This window comes from Chamaea fasciata, unplaced genomic scaffold (genome assembly GCF_029207755.1).
Source record: "Chamaea fasciata isolate MVZ Bird 193981 ecotype frontalis unplaced genomic scaffold, bChaFas1.0.hap1 SCAF_2, whole genome shotgun sequence".
Taxonomy (NCBI): domain Eukaryota; kingdom Metazoa; phylum Chordata; class Aves; order Passeriformes; family Sylviidae; genus Chamaea; species Chamaea fasciata.
Genome location: NW_027094087.1, coordinates 35,043,158 through 35,055,266, shown reverse-complemented (window position 1 = coordinate 35,055,266; position 12,109 = coordinate 35,043,158). Strand labels below are relative to the sequence as shown.

General features: G+C 36.4%; 1 protein-coding gene across 5 annotated transcripts in view; it reads left to right on the top strand.

Moving 5' to 3' along the window:
* Positions 1–12,109, top strand: part of GRM5 (glutamate metabotropic receptor 5) — a 246,533-nt gene that overhangs the window by 216,999 nt on the left and 17,425 nt on the right. The gene's annotated exons all lie outside the window — the stretch shown is intronic.

Below are 12,109 nucleotides of genomic sequence, written 5' to 3'. Positions count from 1 at the left end.
TGCTGACTTCCTTTGCCACTGCACTGGGGGTGGGGTGAGTCCTCTGTCCCACCTCTGCAAGTTTTGGGTTTGATTTAGTCAAAATGCTGTGCAAAAACAGGGGACAAAGCAACAGGAAAACAAAGTTGGAAGTACTGGCTGTGACAATTGTACATGAATCTAGGGAGAAAACAAGATTTTAGGAGGAAGAAAAACCCAAGAGAACAAGAAAGACAACTCATTGCCTTATCCTGAATGTGCCCATTTACAATTTCTTTCCCTTAAATGAACTTCTTAGTGTCTGTATTTTGCCTCTAGTGACAGCAGTAAGACAACAGGGCTGCTGCTAGAGCTCCATAATCGAGGTGGTGTGTTAAACACAAGATTCATCGTGAGCAGCCACTCTAAGGCATCAGAGGATTTGTTCTGTATGACTTCTGTTGCACCTTTTATCTCCTGTTCCCTTGATTTTCCTTTTTTATATTATCACTTCCTAATTTCTTTCTTTTTGTCCTCACCTGTCTTCTCTTCCTTACCTTTTCCTGTAAACATCCTCCTAACTCCAACAAATTCAGCTACTCACAGGCCCTGCTCTGTCTACCCTTCCTGCCACTGAACAGATACTCCATTATGAGATTTTTTTTTTTTGTTTCTTCCTAAGGTATTATTTGAATTCAGCAATCATGAAGACAACTTGTATGCTCAATTTATAAAAATTACCTCAAGTGAACACAAAAGAGAAAGGAGAGCTCTGGAGTGGAAATTGCCCTGCTCCATAGACAGAACCTGTAGGTGCGCACCTTGCCCAGTGGTTGGTTTTCATCCTTTGATCCTTTCACTTTTGGTGAGCTTTGAGGACAATTTAGGTTATGTAATTGCTTGCATTAAAAAAAATTCTGTCAATATGAAACTGAAAAGAAGCAATTTTGTCATTCCTCAGCTACGTATGTCTAGTCTGGGAGTGACATGTAACTAGATTTTTCTCCTCACTGAAACACACATGGATTTCAGGATTGATGATATGAATATTTCCAGACATGTCATTGTTCACAACTGCATTTGGCATGGAACAAGGACAATTTGTACTTCCATTTATGTGTGAACCACAATTTAGGACTTTATTAGCAATACCTGCAGGATATATTATGCCAAACTGATTTATTTTGTTGTTGTCAGAATATTACTAATGAGTCTCTTACAGAGAATTTGAAGTGGAACAAGAATGGTCAGTCTATTATGAGATATTTTATACTTATGAATAGTTAATGAAGAGGTTTTATCCAGCTTCTTTCCAGGTGCAGAGTAGGATGATATTTTCAAACGATAAATCATTTTTCAGATTAAGTGATGGTTACCTGAAATATCCTTTTCTGCAGTCTCTGTCTTTATGTATAAATGACCTGAGGTATTTGAATTAGAAGCCCTATAGCAACTTTCAGGACTGTTAAAAGAGTCATTCTTCAAAATATATCTTCAGTAGAAGGCATTCTTCTTTGAGATCGTTATTATTTTCCCTCACTTTTGCTGCAGAACTCATTTGCCACCTTGCAACCCTTTTACTCAACAAGATGAAGTTACAGATGACAGAAAGATCTCGGGCTTGGGAAAGAATTTTTTGTCATCCGTTCAGGTCTGGTTTGGAGAAATGCTACTCTAAAATCTTTGTTTTTTTCTGAAAAGAAAAGAGCATACCCCATTATTAAATATTCTAAATGACAAGATGCATTTTCTTCTTTTTGAGGTCTCTCTTTTTATTTCTCTATATGCCTCAGTGTGTAGATAATATCTGCAGTAGGGACATATTAGCAGAATATAATAGATCATCATCAACAAAGACTTCTTTTTCAATAGCACTGTCTTGGGAATGACTTCAATCCAAAAGAGCTTTGAGGTGCTCAATATGTGTGTGTAGGGATGAAAATGGCAGCAGAAAGTAGACACATTGACATATTTGCCTGGATAAAATGAATTTGAAACTTGGAGAAAAACTAATATGTCATCAGCAGTGTTCATCAATGCACAAAACTGTGACAAAGAAGATCCTCCTGATATATGTGTCTGAATCCCCAGCTGATTAAACTGTGATGGTGCCCCTGAGTTTAGTAGTGCTCAGTCAGTGTGTACTTGAAGGGTCTAGGCATCCAAGAGTAAAATCCTTTCATCAGTCCTGGGAAATTCTGTCTAATCAATACCAATTTGATTACATGAAAGAGAGTCCTAAAAGGTGATGAGTACATTCAAAATGCTGTTCAGGACTTCACTTAGGTCTAGTATAATATCCAAGAAAGAACAGAAAACCACTGTCAGCTTCAATTCAATTTCATGTAGAAAATGAGCAAACAGAGTTCCACCAGTTTACTTGATAATCAAAAATTTCTTTGAAAAAAAATCTGGTTACACAAAACAATAGGTTTCAAGGTATTACCCAGTACAATGCTCAAAAGATTATTTGGGTAGTTATTCAAGTAAACACCAAAGTATCCAGAATCAAAGGAAGTATGCACTAGAACTTCATGGCATCATTTAAATAGCTCGGAGGGGCTTTACTTAAAAGAAAGTGAGTCACTGTTGAATTTTAAAGAAACATGCTATTTAAGTCACCAGTGCATAGAGGGGCCTCTATCATTAGCATTTTGGTTCTTGACACTAATTTATAGCACAGCATAGTATTGCATCAAATCACTGTCAAACAGATAATGCCAACGCGCCATTCATAGCTTTCACATCAGCCACAAAATGACAGATAACAAGACTGATTCTGCCTAAATAAAGCAATGCATCTGTTACAGTCCTAAATGACTTTTTGCATGGGATGTTCTTCAATTAAGAAAACTCAGGCAAGCTGTGGTTGTGTGTAGGAATGAATTTTCACATACTGAAATATGTAGAAGGAGACAGTATACTATTCATTACCCGGTGAAATGAAAACCATTTCATGTAGGCTATTGTGATTCAGAAGTACTCACCAAAAGGTATTCTGCCCTCATTTAGAGTAGGGAAAAAGAACCTGACATTATCAGAAGTGACTTCACAAAGGAGAGTATTACATAGCTGGAGTCAAAGTCATATAAATGGTGGAGAGAGGCATCTGGAATTTCTCATTCCAGTCATCTTACCTGTTAGTTTCAGAGAGACTAGGAAGGACATAAATACAGTGAGTAAATCCTACCTTGAGGTACCAGGAATTATTATCACATATGCTACGTACCCTTTTATCATGGGTAGAAAATACAGGTATAATTTATCCTCTCCTCACTCTCAAATAACTTGCTATTCCATGTAGCATAAAGGCTGTATATTTCTGCTGCAAGAGCTGCTATTGTGATATTTCTATTACGATATTTCTAGTCAGGACTACACAAAAAAGGGTCTCAGTCATGTTACGCTGACCTGGAGAATAGTGCAGGGCTTCAAAAGCTCCTCCTAGCTTTCTAATATCATTGCCCTGGATTTCACACAAAAAATTAACCATTCATGTCCTCGGGAAGGTGCCTTTAAATGGGGCAGCACACATGCTCCATTTTCCAAGCTTCACACTCATCTCCCCACAACTACCTGAAGAACAGAGAGATTTCTTGCCTTTAAAGCAAGTAATAAACTGTTCTGAGCAACTAGCAAAGTATTAAAAACCTCCCTAAATACAGTCTTTCACATATATATATACATATATATATATATATATATATATATATATATATGCTATCTAAGTCTTTAAAATCCTACCAGTATTTTTCTCAAAAGAGAGAAACCTATCGATGCCCAGCACAAGCCTAAAGTACCCTCCTGGAACAAAACAAGACAGATCACCATCTTCTTAATGAGTAAATGAGACAGACGGTTGAGCAGTACTTTCAGTCTGCAACCCAAGCAGGTAGCTATGATCACTCTAAAGGAAAGAATCATCACCAGCTAAGCCAGATAATGTTAGGTATATTCAAGATACGTTGGCAGTATTTTGTGCCTAATTGCTCCATACAGCTGTCAACAGCACAATACTAGGCAACAGAAGAGCTATGCACATGAATTTCTGCACCTTATCTTAAACACTTGTCACAAATCTTTTTGAGACTAAAGCTTAATAACTTGGTGTGGCAATGATACTTTATTCTACTTGGATTTACTAAGTGCTGAAGTATTTTCTAAATATTTAAACAGAAGCTATTGGCTGCCAAACTAAACAGATTACTCACCTGTTTTTTAATATATTTTCTTGTCCACTTAAGACGTTTGTCCTGCATTGTGGGATTACAGAACTGAACATTACTCTGTATGCACCTGCAGAAGTGATAGTACTGGCAGTTTCCATCCAGGACTGGGAATTCCTTGTCCTGGTGAGCCAAACTCACCGTTAGGGGAACCAGAAATTTTTTTATTATATTTAATTATATAAATGACTATAGTTTTGTTTTATCTTACTAAACTTAAACAAAGATGCTCATTCATCCACCTCAGAATCAGGTTTCTCACTCTCAAGCACTGATATATCCAGTAAAAGCCATCAGCTGCCTGGGCTCACATGCTAATTGCCATTCCATTTCTCCTATGAAGAAAACATGGTAAGCAAGGTAAATTTTTTTCCACTGAATTGGATTCAGTCCTGGACCATCAGTGTCTATAGTCAGTGTATAATTAGACATCAGGCAGTTCCCAATCTGTGCCATAATGAAGTATTTTGGAAACAGGCATCTACCATCACACCACATACTCTGTTTCTGCAAGGAACAGCTGCTTTTCTCGCTTCTCTATTCTTTCTCCTGCTTATGGTTGACTATAGCTATTTTGTTACAATTCAAGCAGGAGCTATTTTGGACCAGGAAACAAGAAAATATGCTTGGATCAGCCTAGTATCTGCCATTTGTGGTTAGAAATATTCCAGTCTAAGTATTATATCATGCATCTGAATGCCATATTTCAGCACTGAAATCTTGGGATGAGCTTTTTCAGAAGTCTGAATTGAAGCTTCTCAAAAAGTTCACTCTTTTTTCCACAGGAAAATTTTAAACAGTACTTCTAATGTTGAATATGACTGAAATCCATATAAAGTACTGAAAGAGAACAAGTGAATAGAAAATGTGAAAACTTTTTCAAGGTTTCACTACTGTTATGTTGCATTATGAAGAAAGTCCTGGGAAGACATTGATTTTCCAGAAAAATGGGAATCCCCAACTGAATAAATTTCTGCCACTGTTACACACACCATGCCAAGGCCCCCAAGGTGCAACCCATGCAATTCCCATTGTCCAGATGTCAACTTTTCACTGGCTGAAAGCCACATACATGTATAAGCAGATAGATTTGAAGTCATGGGCATGAAGCTGTGATCAATTTTTTTAGACTCCGTGTGTGCATTATCAGCATGTGGATTTCAAACATAAATGGAAAGGTTCAGTCCCTATGCCTCAGCATCTTGCCTGAGATATGAAACAGGCCTGTTGATTGACACAGAACTTTTAGTCCTGTAAAGAAGATGGAGTACAAGAAAAACTGCGAAATTTTTTGTGGAAATCTGAAGTTTGTTCCCATTTCTTATGTGCAGACCAAAAGAAATCTGAGTTTCTTCCACAGTATATCCTATTGACACATTTTTATAGTGCCAGTTTTGTCTTCATATGTATGCAGCTTGAAGAATTTCTCTGACACGTTTTGAACCATGATAAAAGAACACTACACGTCACTTCCAAACTAATTTTTAAAAACTTTTTACTTACCAGACTTCTCCAGGACACAGCCTATGGGTTCATACTCAAAATTTTCATAACCAAAGGCTGAGATACTCCTGGTGATCTGACTGGTCATGCAGTACACTAGGACTAACACTCCATCAGGTCCATTGCCTGGCAAAATGAGGCAAAACACTTCTTTGCTAAACTCTAGACTAACACTCCCAGATTTCATAAAAGTCATTGGTTCTGCAGCTTCTGCAGCTTCTGAAGGTAGTTGAACAGATTTAAACATGGAAAACATGAAACTGAATATAGAAGAGGTTGTAACCCCACAAGACTGATCTCAAGTCTAGTGAGTAACCTGCTGTATGGAGTTATATCAGTGGCTTGTGATATATGACAACATGGGTTGCATTCGTACTGGAGCTTGCTAGGGCCATTCTGTCTTGTATAAAATAAACACTGATAGGGGAAAAAAAAATAAAAAAGATGTGGGGAACATTATTTGGAATCCTGAAATTTTATAGACTAAAGAAATTATTTAGAGGTGATTTTTAGTGTTTCTGATCAGATCTTGTGTGTACAGAGAATTAACTGGGATATTAATGTGAACTAGGAGAACTAATGCTTAAGAAATTACCGTTCAAAGGTGGTGCCAGTTATTTCTAGAATGTAACAGTGACCAGCTTTTAGCCATTGCCCACCTCAATGCAATAAATCCTTGTGGAAACTGAAAAGTGGAAAAGCTGCACAAAACCAGACCACTTATTAGTATAGGGCAAAAAATGTCACAGAAAAACCGCTGTGTACCAAAAAAAAATTAATTTCTCCAGATGCTCTTTAATGGGACCCTTGGCTACAAATTGCACAAAAGTGGTCAAATGCATCTGTATTATGACTTGATGGCAAAAACATAAGGGCTAAACTTCTTACATGACTTAATGTAATTAGAGCAGATAACAATTTACATGACGTGAAGGTTTGGCCCAACGAGTATTGTTCTTATTTAAAAAAAGAAAATCTAGGCATAGTGATACAAGATATTATTTGTTTGCTTCATAGCCTTGCTGCAATTGAATTTTGATACATGCAGGATAGAAAAAAATTGACTCTTCAGAAAAAGCCATTATCATTTTGATGGATTAGTCTGCATTTATTAATGAATCCGTTCCCAAATAGATCATTTGGAGCTATTTTAATCTAATATGCTAAAATTTAGATTGAGAGATTTCTGAATGATTTGAGTCCTTCACTTTTCTCTTAATAATTTAGTCTTGGTGTCTTTTTGGACAAGCTTGATAATGTGATTAATAAACTTCAAATACTCTGAAATGACTGAAGAATATTTTATAAAACCCAGTGAAAGGTATAACTGAAATCTTTGGATAAATTGCTGCTAAAACATTCCATCTGTATAATGACTTTATACTCTTGAATGACCTTATTACAATGTTTTTTTGTGCAGTGCTAGTGTTGTTTTGAATTTTTCCCTCAAGTTTAATTAAAATATTGATTGTTTAATCGATTGGTCGATTGATTGATATAATTTTTGGCTGCATTAACTGAGCACATGTCTTCAAGCATAATATTTGGCATTATTTATATTATTAAGACAATGTTACCATCATTTTGAAACAAATATCATCACTGAAGACTGCAAATTAAATATATTGTGAACAGTTCCCTACCTACTGTTACCCACAAAGGTTTTAGGTTGCAAAATGAAGTCTTGCTACTGTACTGCAAAAAAGAAAAGGAAGGCACAGTGAAGATGAGACCCAACAGTTCTATATTTATTTAGGGAAAGAAGAATTTCTATTTTTTTAATAGCAGTGTTTATCCCTTTCTCTTTTGTTTTTTCATCTTCAAGCCTGTCTCCCAAAATTCTGATGACAAATAAATGCCACCATGAACTATATCACTACTGTCCTTATCTCATATGCTGGAGAGCACCCAGAGAAGCCAATGCAGATGGTCTCATGTTCATTAGCATGCATGATGTAGATCCTGTCTACCAGGTTTGTCTACCACAGGAGCTTCTGCTTCTTTCTACAGCAAACTTTGATAAAAACTGACATTGTAATGAATTTGATGCACTGTAATCTGATAAACAGAAGACTAGGACATGCACCCTCGTCCTTCCAAGGTCCACCAAGTCACAAAGCAGTCAGCTACTGGGAGAACACCTGCATGAATTATAATGAATAGTATTTGTACTTGTATCCTGAATGTTGATGTGGACTAATGGAACACATAGCAATTCATCTGGCTGAGAGCTGTGTTTGGTGACAGATACCTTTTCATGACTGTTACTGAAATTTAAGGCAGATATCCGCTAAAATATATGAACATTATACAAATTTATAATATATAGCTATTTTAATCTGCTATAGTTTTGACTATAGCATTATATATTGAACATTTATATAGGTAAGACTCTAGTGTATGAAAATCCTGTACAACAGTTTGTCCAACATTTCAGGAAAAAACTTTCTGGAACAAGGGAATTAAACAGACTGGTAATATTTTGCTATCAGTCTAATCTTTACTTAAGCCAGGATAATGCTTTGTATATCATTCCAACAAAAACATCATTTTAACTCACCAGTTGCAATTACATATGATTGCTTAATTAGAACAAGCTTTTTAAAAATGTAAAAATATTATGTTGCACTTGAAAAAAATAAATTGTAAGTTTGGCTCTAAAGCAATTCTACTTGCTGAAATTGTGCTGATAAGCAAGTAATGTTTATATGTTGATTTTTATAAAAATGAAAAAAGTGGCATGCTTAAGAATATACAATTTATTTTAGCCATTATATAAATGGGGAAATTTCACACAATAAACGAAGACCCTTTCAAAATATTCAGTGCAATAAGCTGCAATTTCAAGATACCATGACCAATCTCACAGAATCGATTTTCAAGAGCATAGTGTGTTTGTATCTCAAAGCAGCCTCTACAGTAAAAACACTAAATATTTTTCATATTCAATTCTTTAGCTTTTATGCAGAAATCTTTAAACATATATTGCCTTACCTAACCGAAAGGCTAGCTTTAGCTCTGCTGCTATGAAATGTAAGTTCTTCATCATTTCTTAATCTCAAGACCAAGGAATATTGCAGGTGAAATATATTGCTTGCATGTAAGTTAGCATTGTCAAGCACACATTGGGTGTGTAATAATTAATAACACTTCTACATGGCAGTATAAGATTGCATTTGAAATAGGAATTTATGACAGCTCTCCATCTTCAACATAATAAATTACCTTTGATTTGCATTTTAAAAACCTGAAGATACCCTAAGACATTTTCAGTTAGTTAAACTTTTCTACTGAAAAGGAGAAAAGAAAACCCCTTATGTCAAAGAGTAAAAACCAGGTTATAATTGTTCTTTTTTTTGTTTTTTTCTCAGAGAATAGATTGTTTCAAAAAACTACTTTTTGCTATTGCAAGCTCTTTTCTTTCAAGAAATCTCTCAAAATGTGTAGTGTGGACATTTTAACAGAACCTGTGCATTACCATCCACATTCTATCCATAGATTATTTTTCAAGGATTCAACTTCTTTGACCATACTATTCCCAAATATAGGCTATGGCACAACTTCTAGGTCTGGCCTGCCAACATCCTCCAGATAGGGGGTGTACAGCCATTTGAAATGCGCTGCTGATTAAGGTATCCAACACCTTCTGCGTGGAAACTGGGAAAAAAAAGAGGTACAAGGGACCATGTACAAAGACGTGTCTCACCCTAACATGAAGTCAAAACCACCAGGATACCAGCAACTAGATCTACTGTGAAGGCATAGTCTAAAAAAGCCCTTATCTAGACACTTGTCAGCACAGGAAAAAAAACAAAAATTATGTAGGGATCTCCACTTACACATACATAAATGGTGATTTCTATAGATTTAAGTGAGTCACTACTGATCTCATTCAGGCTGATGACAACCCATAGACCCCTTTTGTTTCCCATAGTATTCCTTAATATTGGTCTACAAGAGGAGTTTTGTTGGAAGGTGAAGAAGGCCAGAGAAAGGTCTAGAAGTCCTTCAAACCTGAGCAGTCTCACTGGTGTTTCCTATCATGTATCACATGTACATTGACTTCACTAAAAACCAAGGCAGTACAGTCATGGTTTCTCAGCCCAGAAGTTTCTCTCTCTAGTGAGGCTCTCTGGGGCGAGCACAGCACTGCTGCTTAAGACAGAGTGATGTGACCAAGAATCTGGCAAATGGATAAGCTCTGCAGTGATTGAGTTACTGGGAATTATTTCCCATATTTCCTGTCACTGATCAACACTTATAAAACATGCTAGTTTTTATCATTAAATATTTTCCAAAAGAAAACTTGCTCTTGTAAAAAAATAAAAATTACACCGATCATAATTCCCCACCAAAAGATGTGAGAAAAACTCGTACAGGTGACCCAAATATTTTAAATCCTTTAACAGAATTTAGTAGCTGCCTTTCTGCACAGAATCAAAGTCCTCTCTCTCTTCTCTAACCAATATATAATCTTGGAGTTGGAGAAAAGGAGAAAATAAACTTGTTCTTGCGAATACTGCTCACACTGAAGTGCTTTATGCCTCCTCAAAAAACACCCAATTACTTTTCACATTAGTATTTCTTATGTCAACTGCAAAGAAATGCTTGAAGGTTTTCCCTCTCAACAGATTGGCTCTTTTAAAGCAATCATTGGTTTCAACAACCTGGAAGAGGACATTTTACTAATGCAAGATGTTCTGAGCCAAAGTAATCTCCTGTGTCTGCTCTGAGAGCTGAAAACATTTTATGCAGAACCTTTGGTGTGCCCTTCCAGAATAGTCACTCAAAGAGTTTTGCAGCTTCCTTTCAACAGTTAGATGCACTTTCCACACCATCAGGATTGATTAGAGTTTGGTCACTGTTTTCATAATTACATGGACATTTAGCACTGAATGAATGGCAGTGTGGCAGATACTATGGCTCAAGACTTTGAGGTTTTATGAGACAACGTGTTGTTTCTAATGATGCAATTTGCTCTTGAGTGGATGGATAAACCTGAGAGATTCATAGCAGTGTCTCTACTGATTTTCATGGTAGTGAAATTTATGCTAATATGAAATGGATAGTTGTGGGTGTTCATTTATCTGGGTCACATCCATCCTAACCTGGGGTTCTTCAGGATGGGGTTACCAAGGACATTTACCTCCTGTTTCCTTTTGTTGGCTACTTTCTAGAATTCTGTTTATTGTAGAGCATTTAGAGTATCCCAGTTTTCCTAGTTTTGATTTTTTCTCTCTGCCTTTCTCTTTTAGTTATTTAGTCTAGCGGTTATTTAGAACAAAATATCTCTTTTGATTATTTCATCTAAACATACCTGTGTTTCCATCCTGCTCCTCCTAAATTCTACTTTCTTTAATGTCTAACTCCTTCACTCCAAGTTTATTTCCTTTTCTTTCCTGTGAAGTTTCTACACATTCTTTTCTCTCTCCTCTTTTTCTCTGGCTATCCCAATTAATTTTGTAAAATCCAGTTTGACTTTATTTGCATTTTTCAGTAAATTTATCTGCTCTCTAAGCCCATCCACTTTTTCCCCTGCTCTAGGAGTTGACTTCCATTTAGAACGTATGTGTCCCATGAGAGTTTCGTGCCTATCTGGGAGTGCTCTGGATTGTCTAAAACCTTGGTAGCCAGTCTGCAAAATTGCTGATGTTCCTCTTTTCAGTAAGGTTGTAATTTGTAAACCAAAGGACTTTGCACTTATGCAACTCATTTTGCTGTCTCTGGTTCACTCTCAGAATCACTCAGCTTCTTCATGAGTGATTTATTCAATCCACTGCATCTGAGGGTCTACTACAACTGCATCCAATATTCAGTTCATTTTCTCTGTACTCAGGTTCTTTCTCTTTTACAGGGTAATTCTCTTCAAGGCACTTGTGTTATCTAGATCATATTAATGAATGAGCAACAAAAAAGTCCATTATTCTGCGATTTTAACAGTGTTAAATGCACAAGCTTCCCCATAGAAGTGTGTTAAAGGCCCATAGTGCAGGTCATAGGATTTGGGGGTGGGATATCATGATCTCTTTGAGAAGACACATGCAGGTATTTTGCCCAATTTTTTCTTAGTGGACTTAAATAGGTATTTCAACACTTAGCACAAGAATTTGTATGATTAGGGTGAAGTTCACTGTTGGGAGGAGAGACAGTATGAGATCTCTACTCACATCACAACTGAGTGTTCAGTGAGTAAACAATGACCAGGTCTTATCTTGTATCCCATCCATGAATTATTAGATGATCAAGTATTAAACTGTTTATCCAAGTGATTTTTTTCATCAAAGTGTAAGGTCTTGTACATAAAACACGCATAGTGCCACACTGGACTCTAAGTTTGGGATTGATACCACTTGACTTTATGTCTAGATCTCAGTAAGACTGGGCTCTAAGTCTGGGGTTGATATCGCTTGACTTTATGTCTA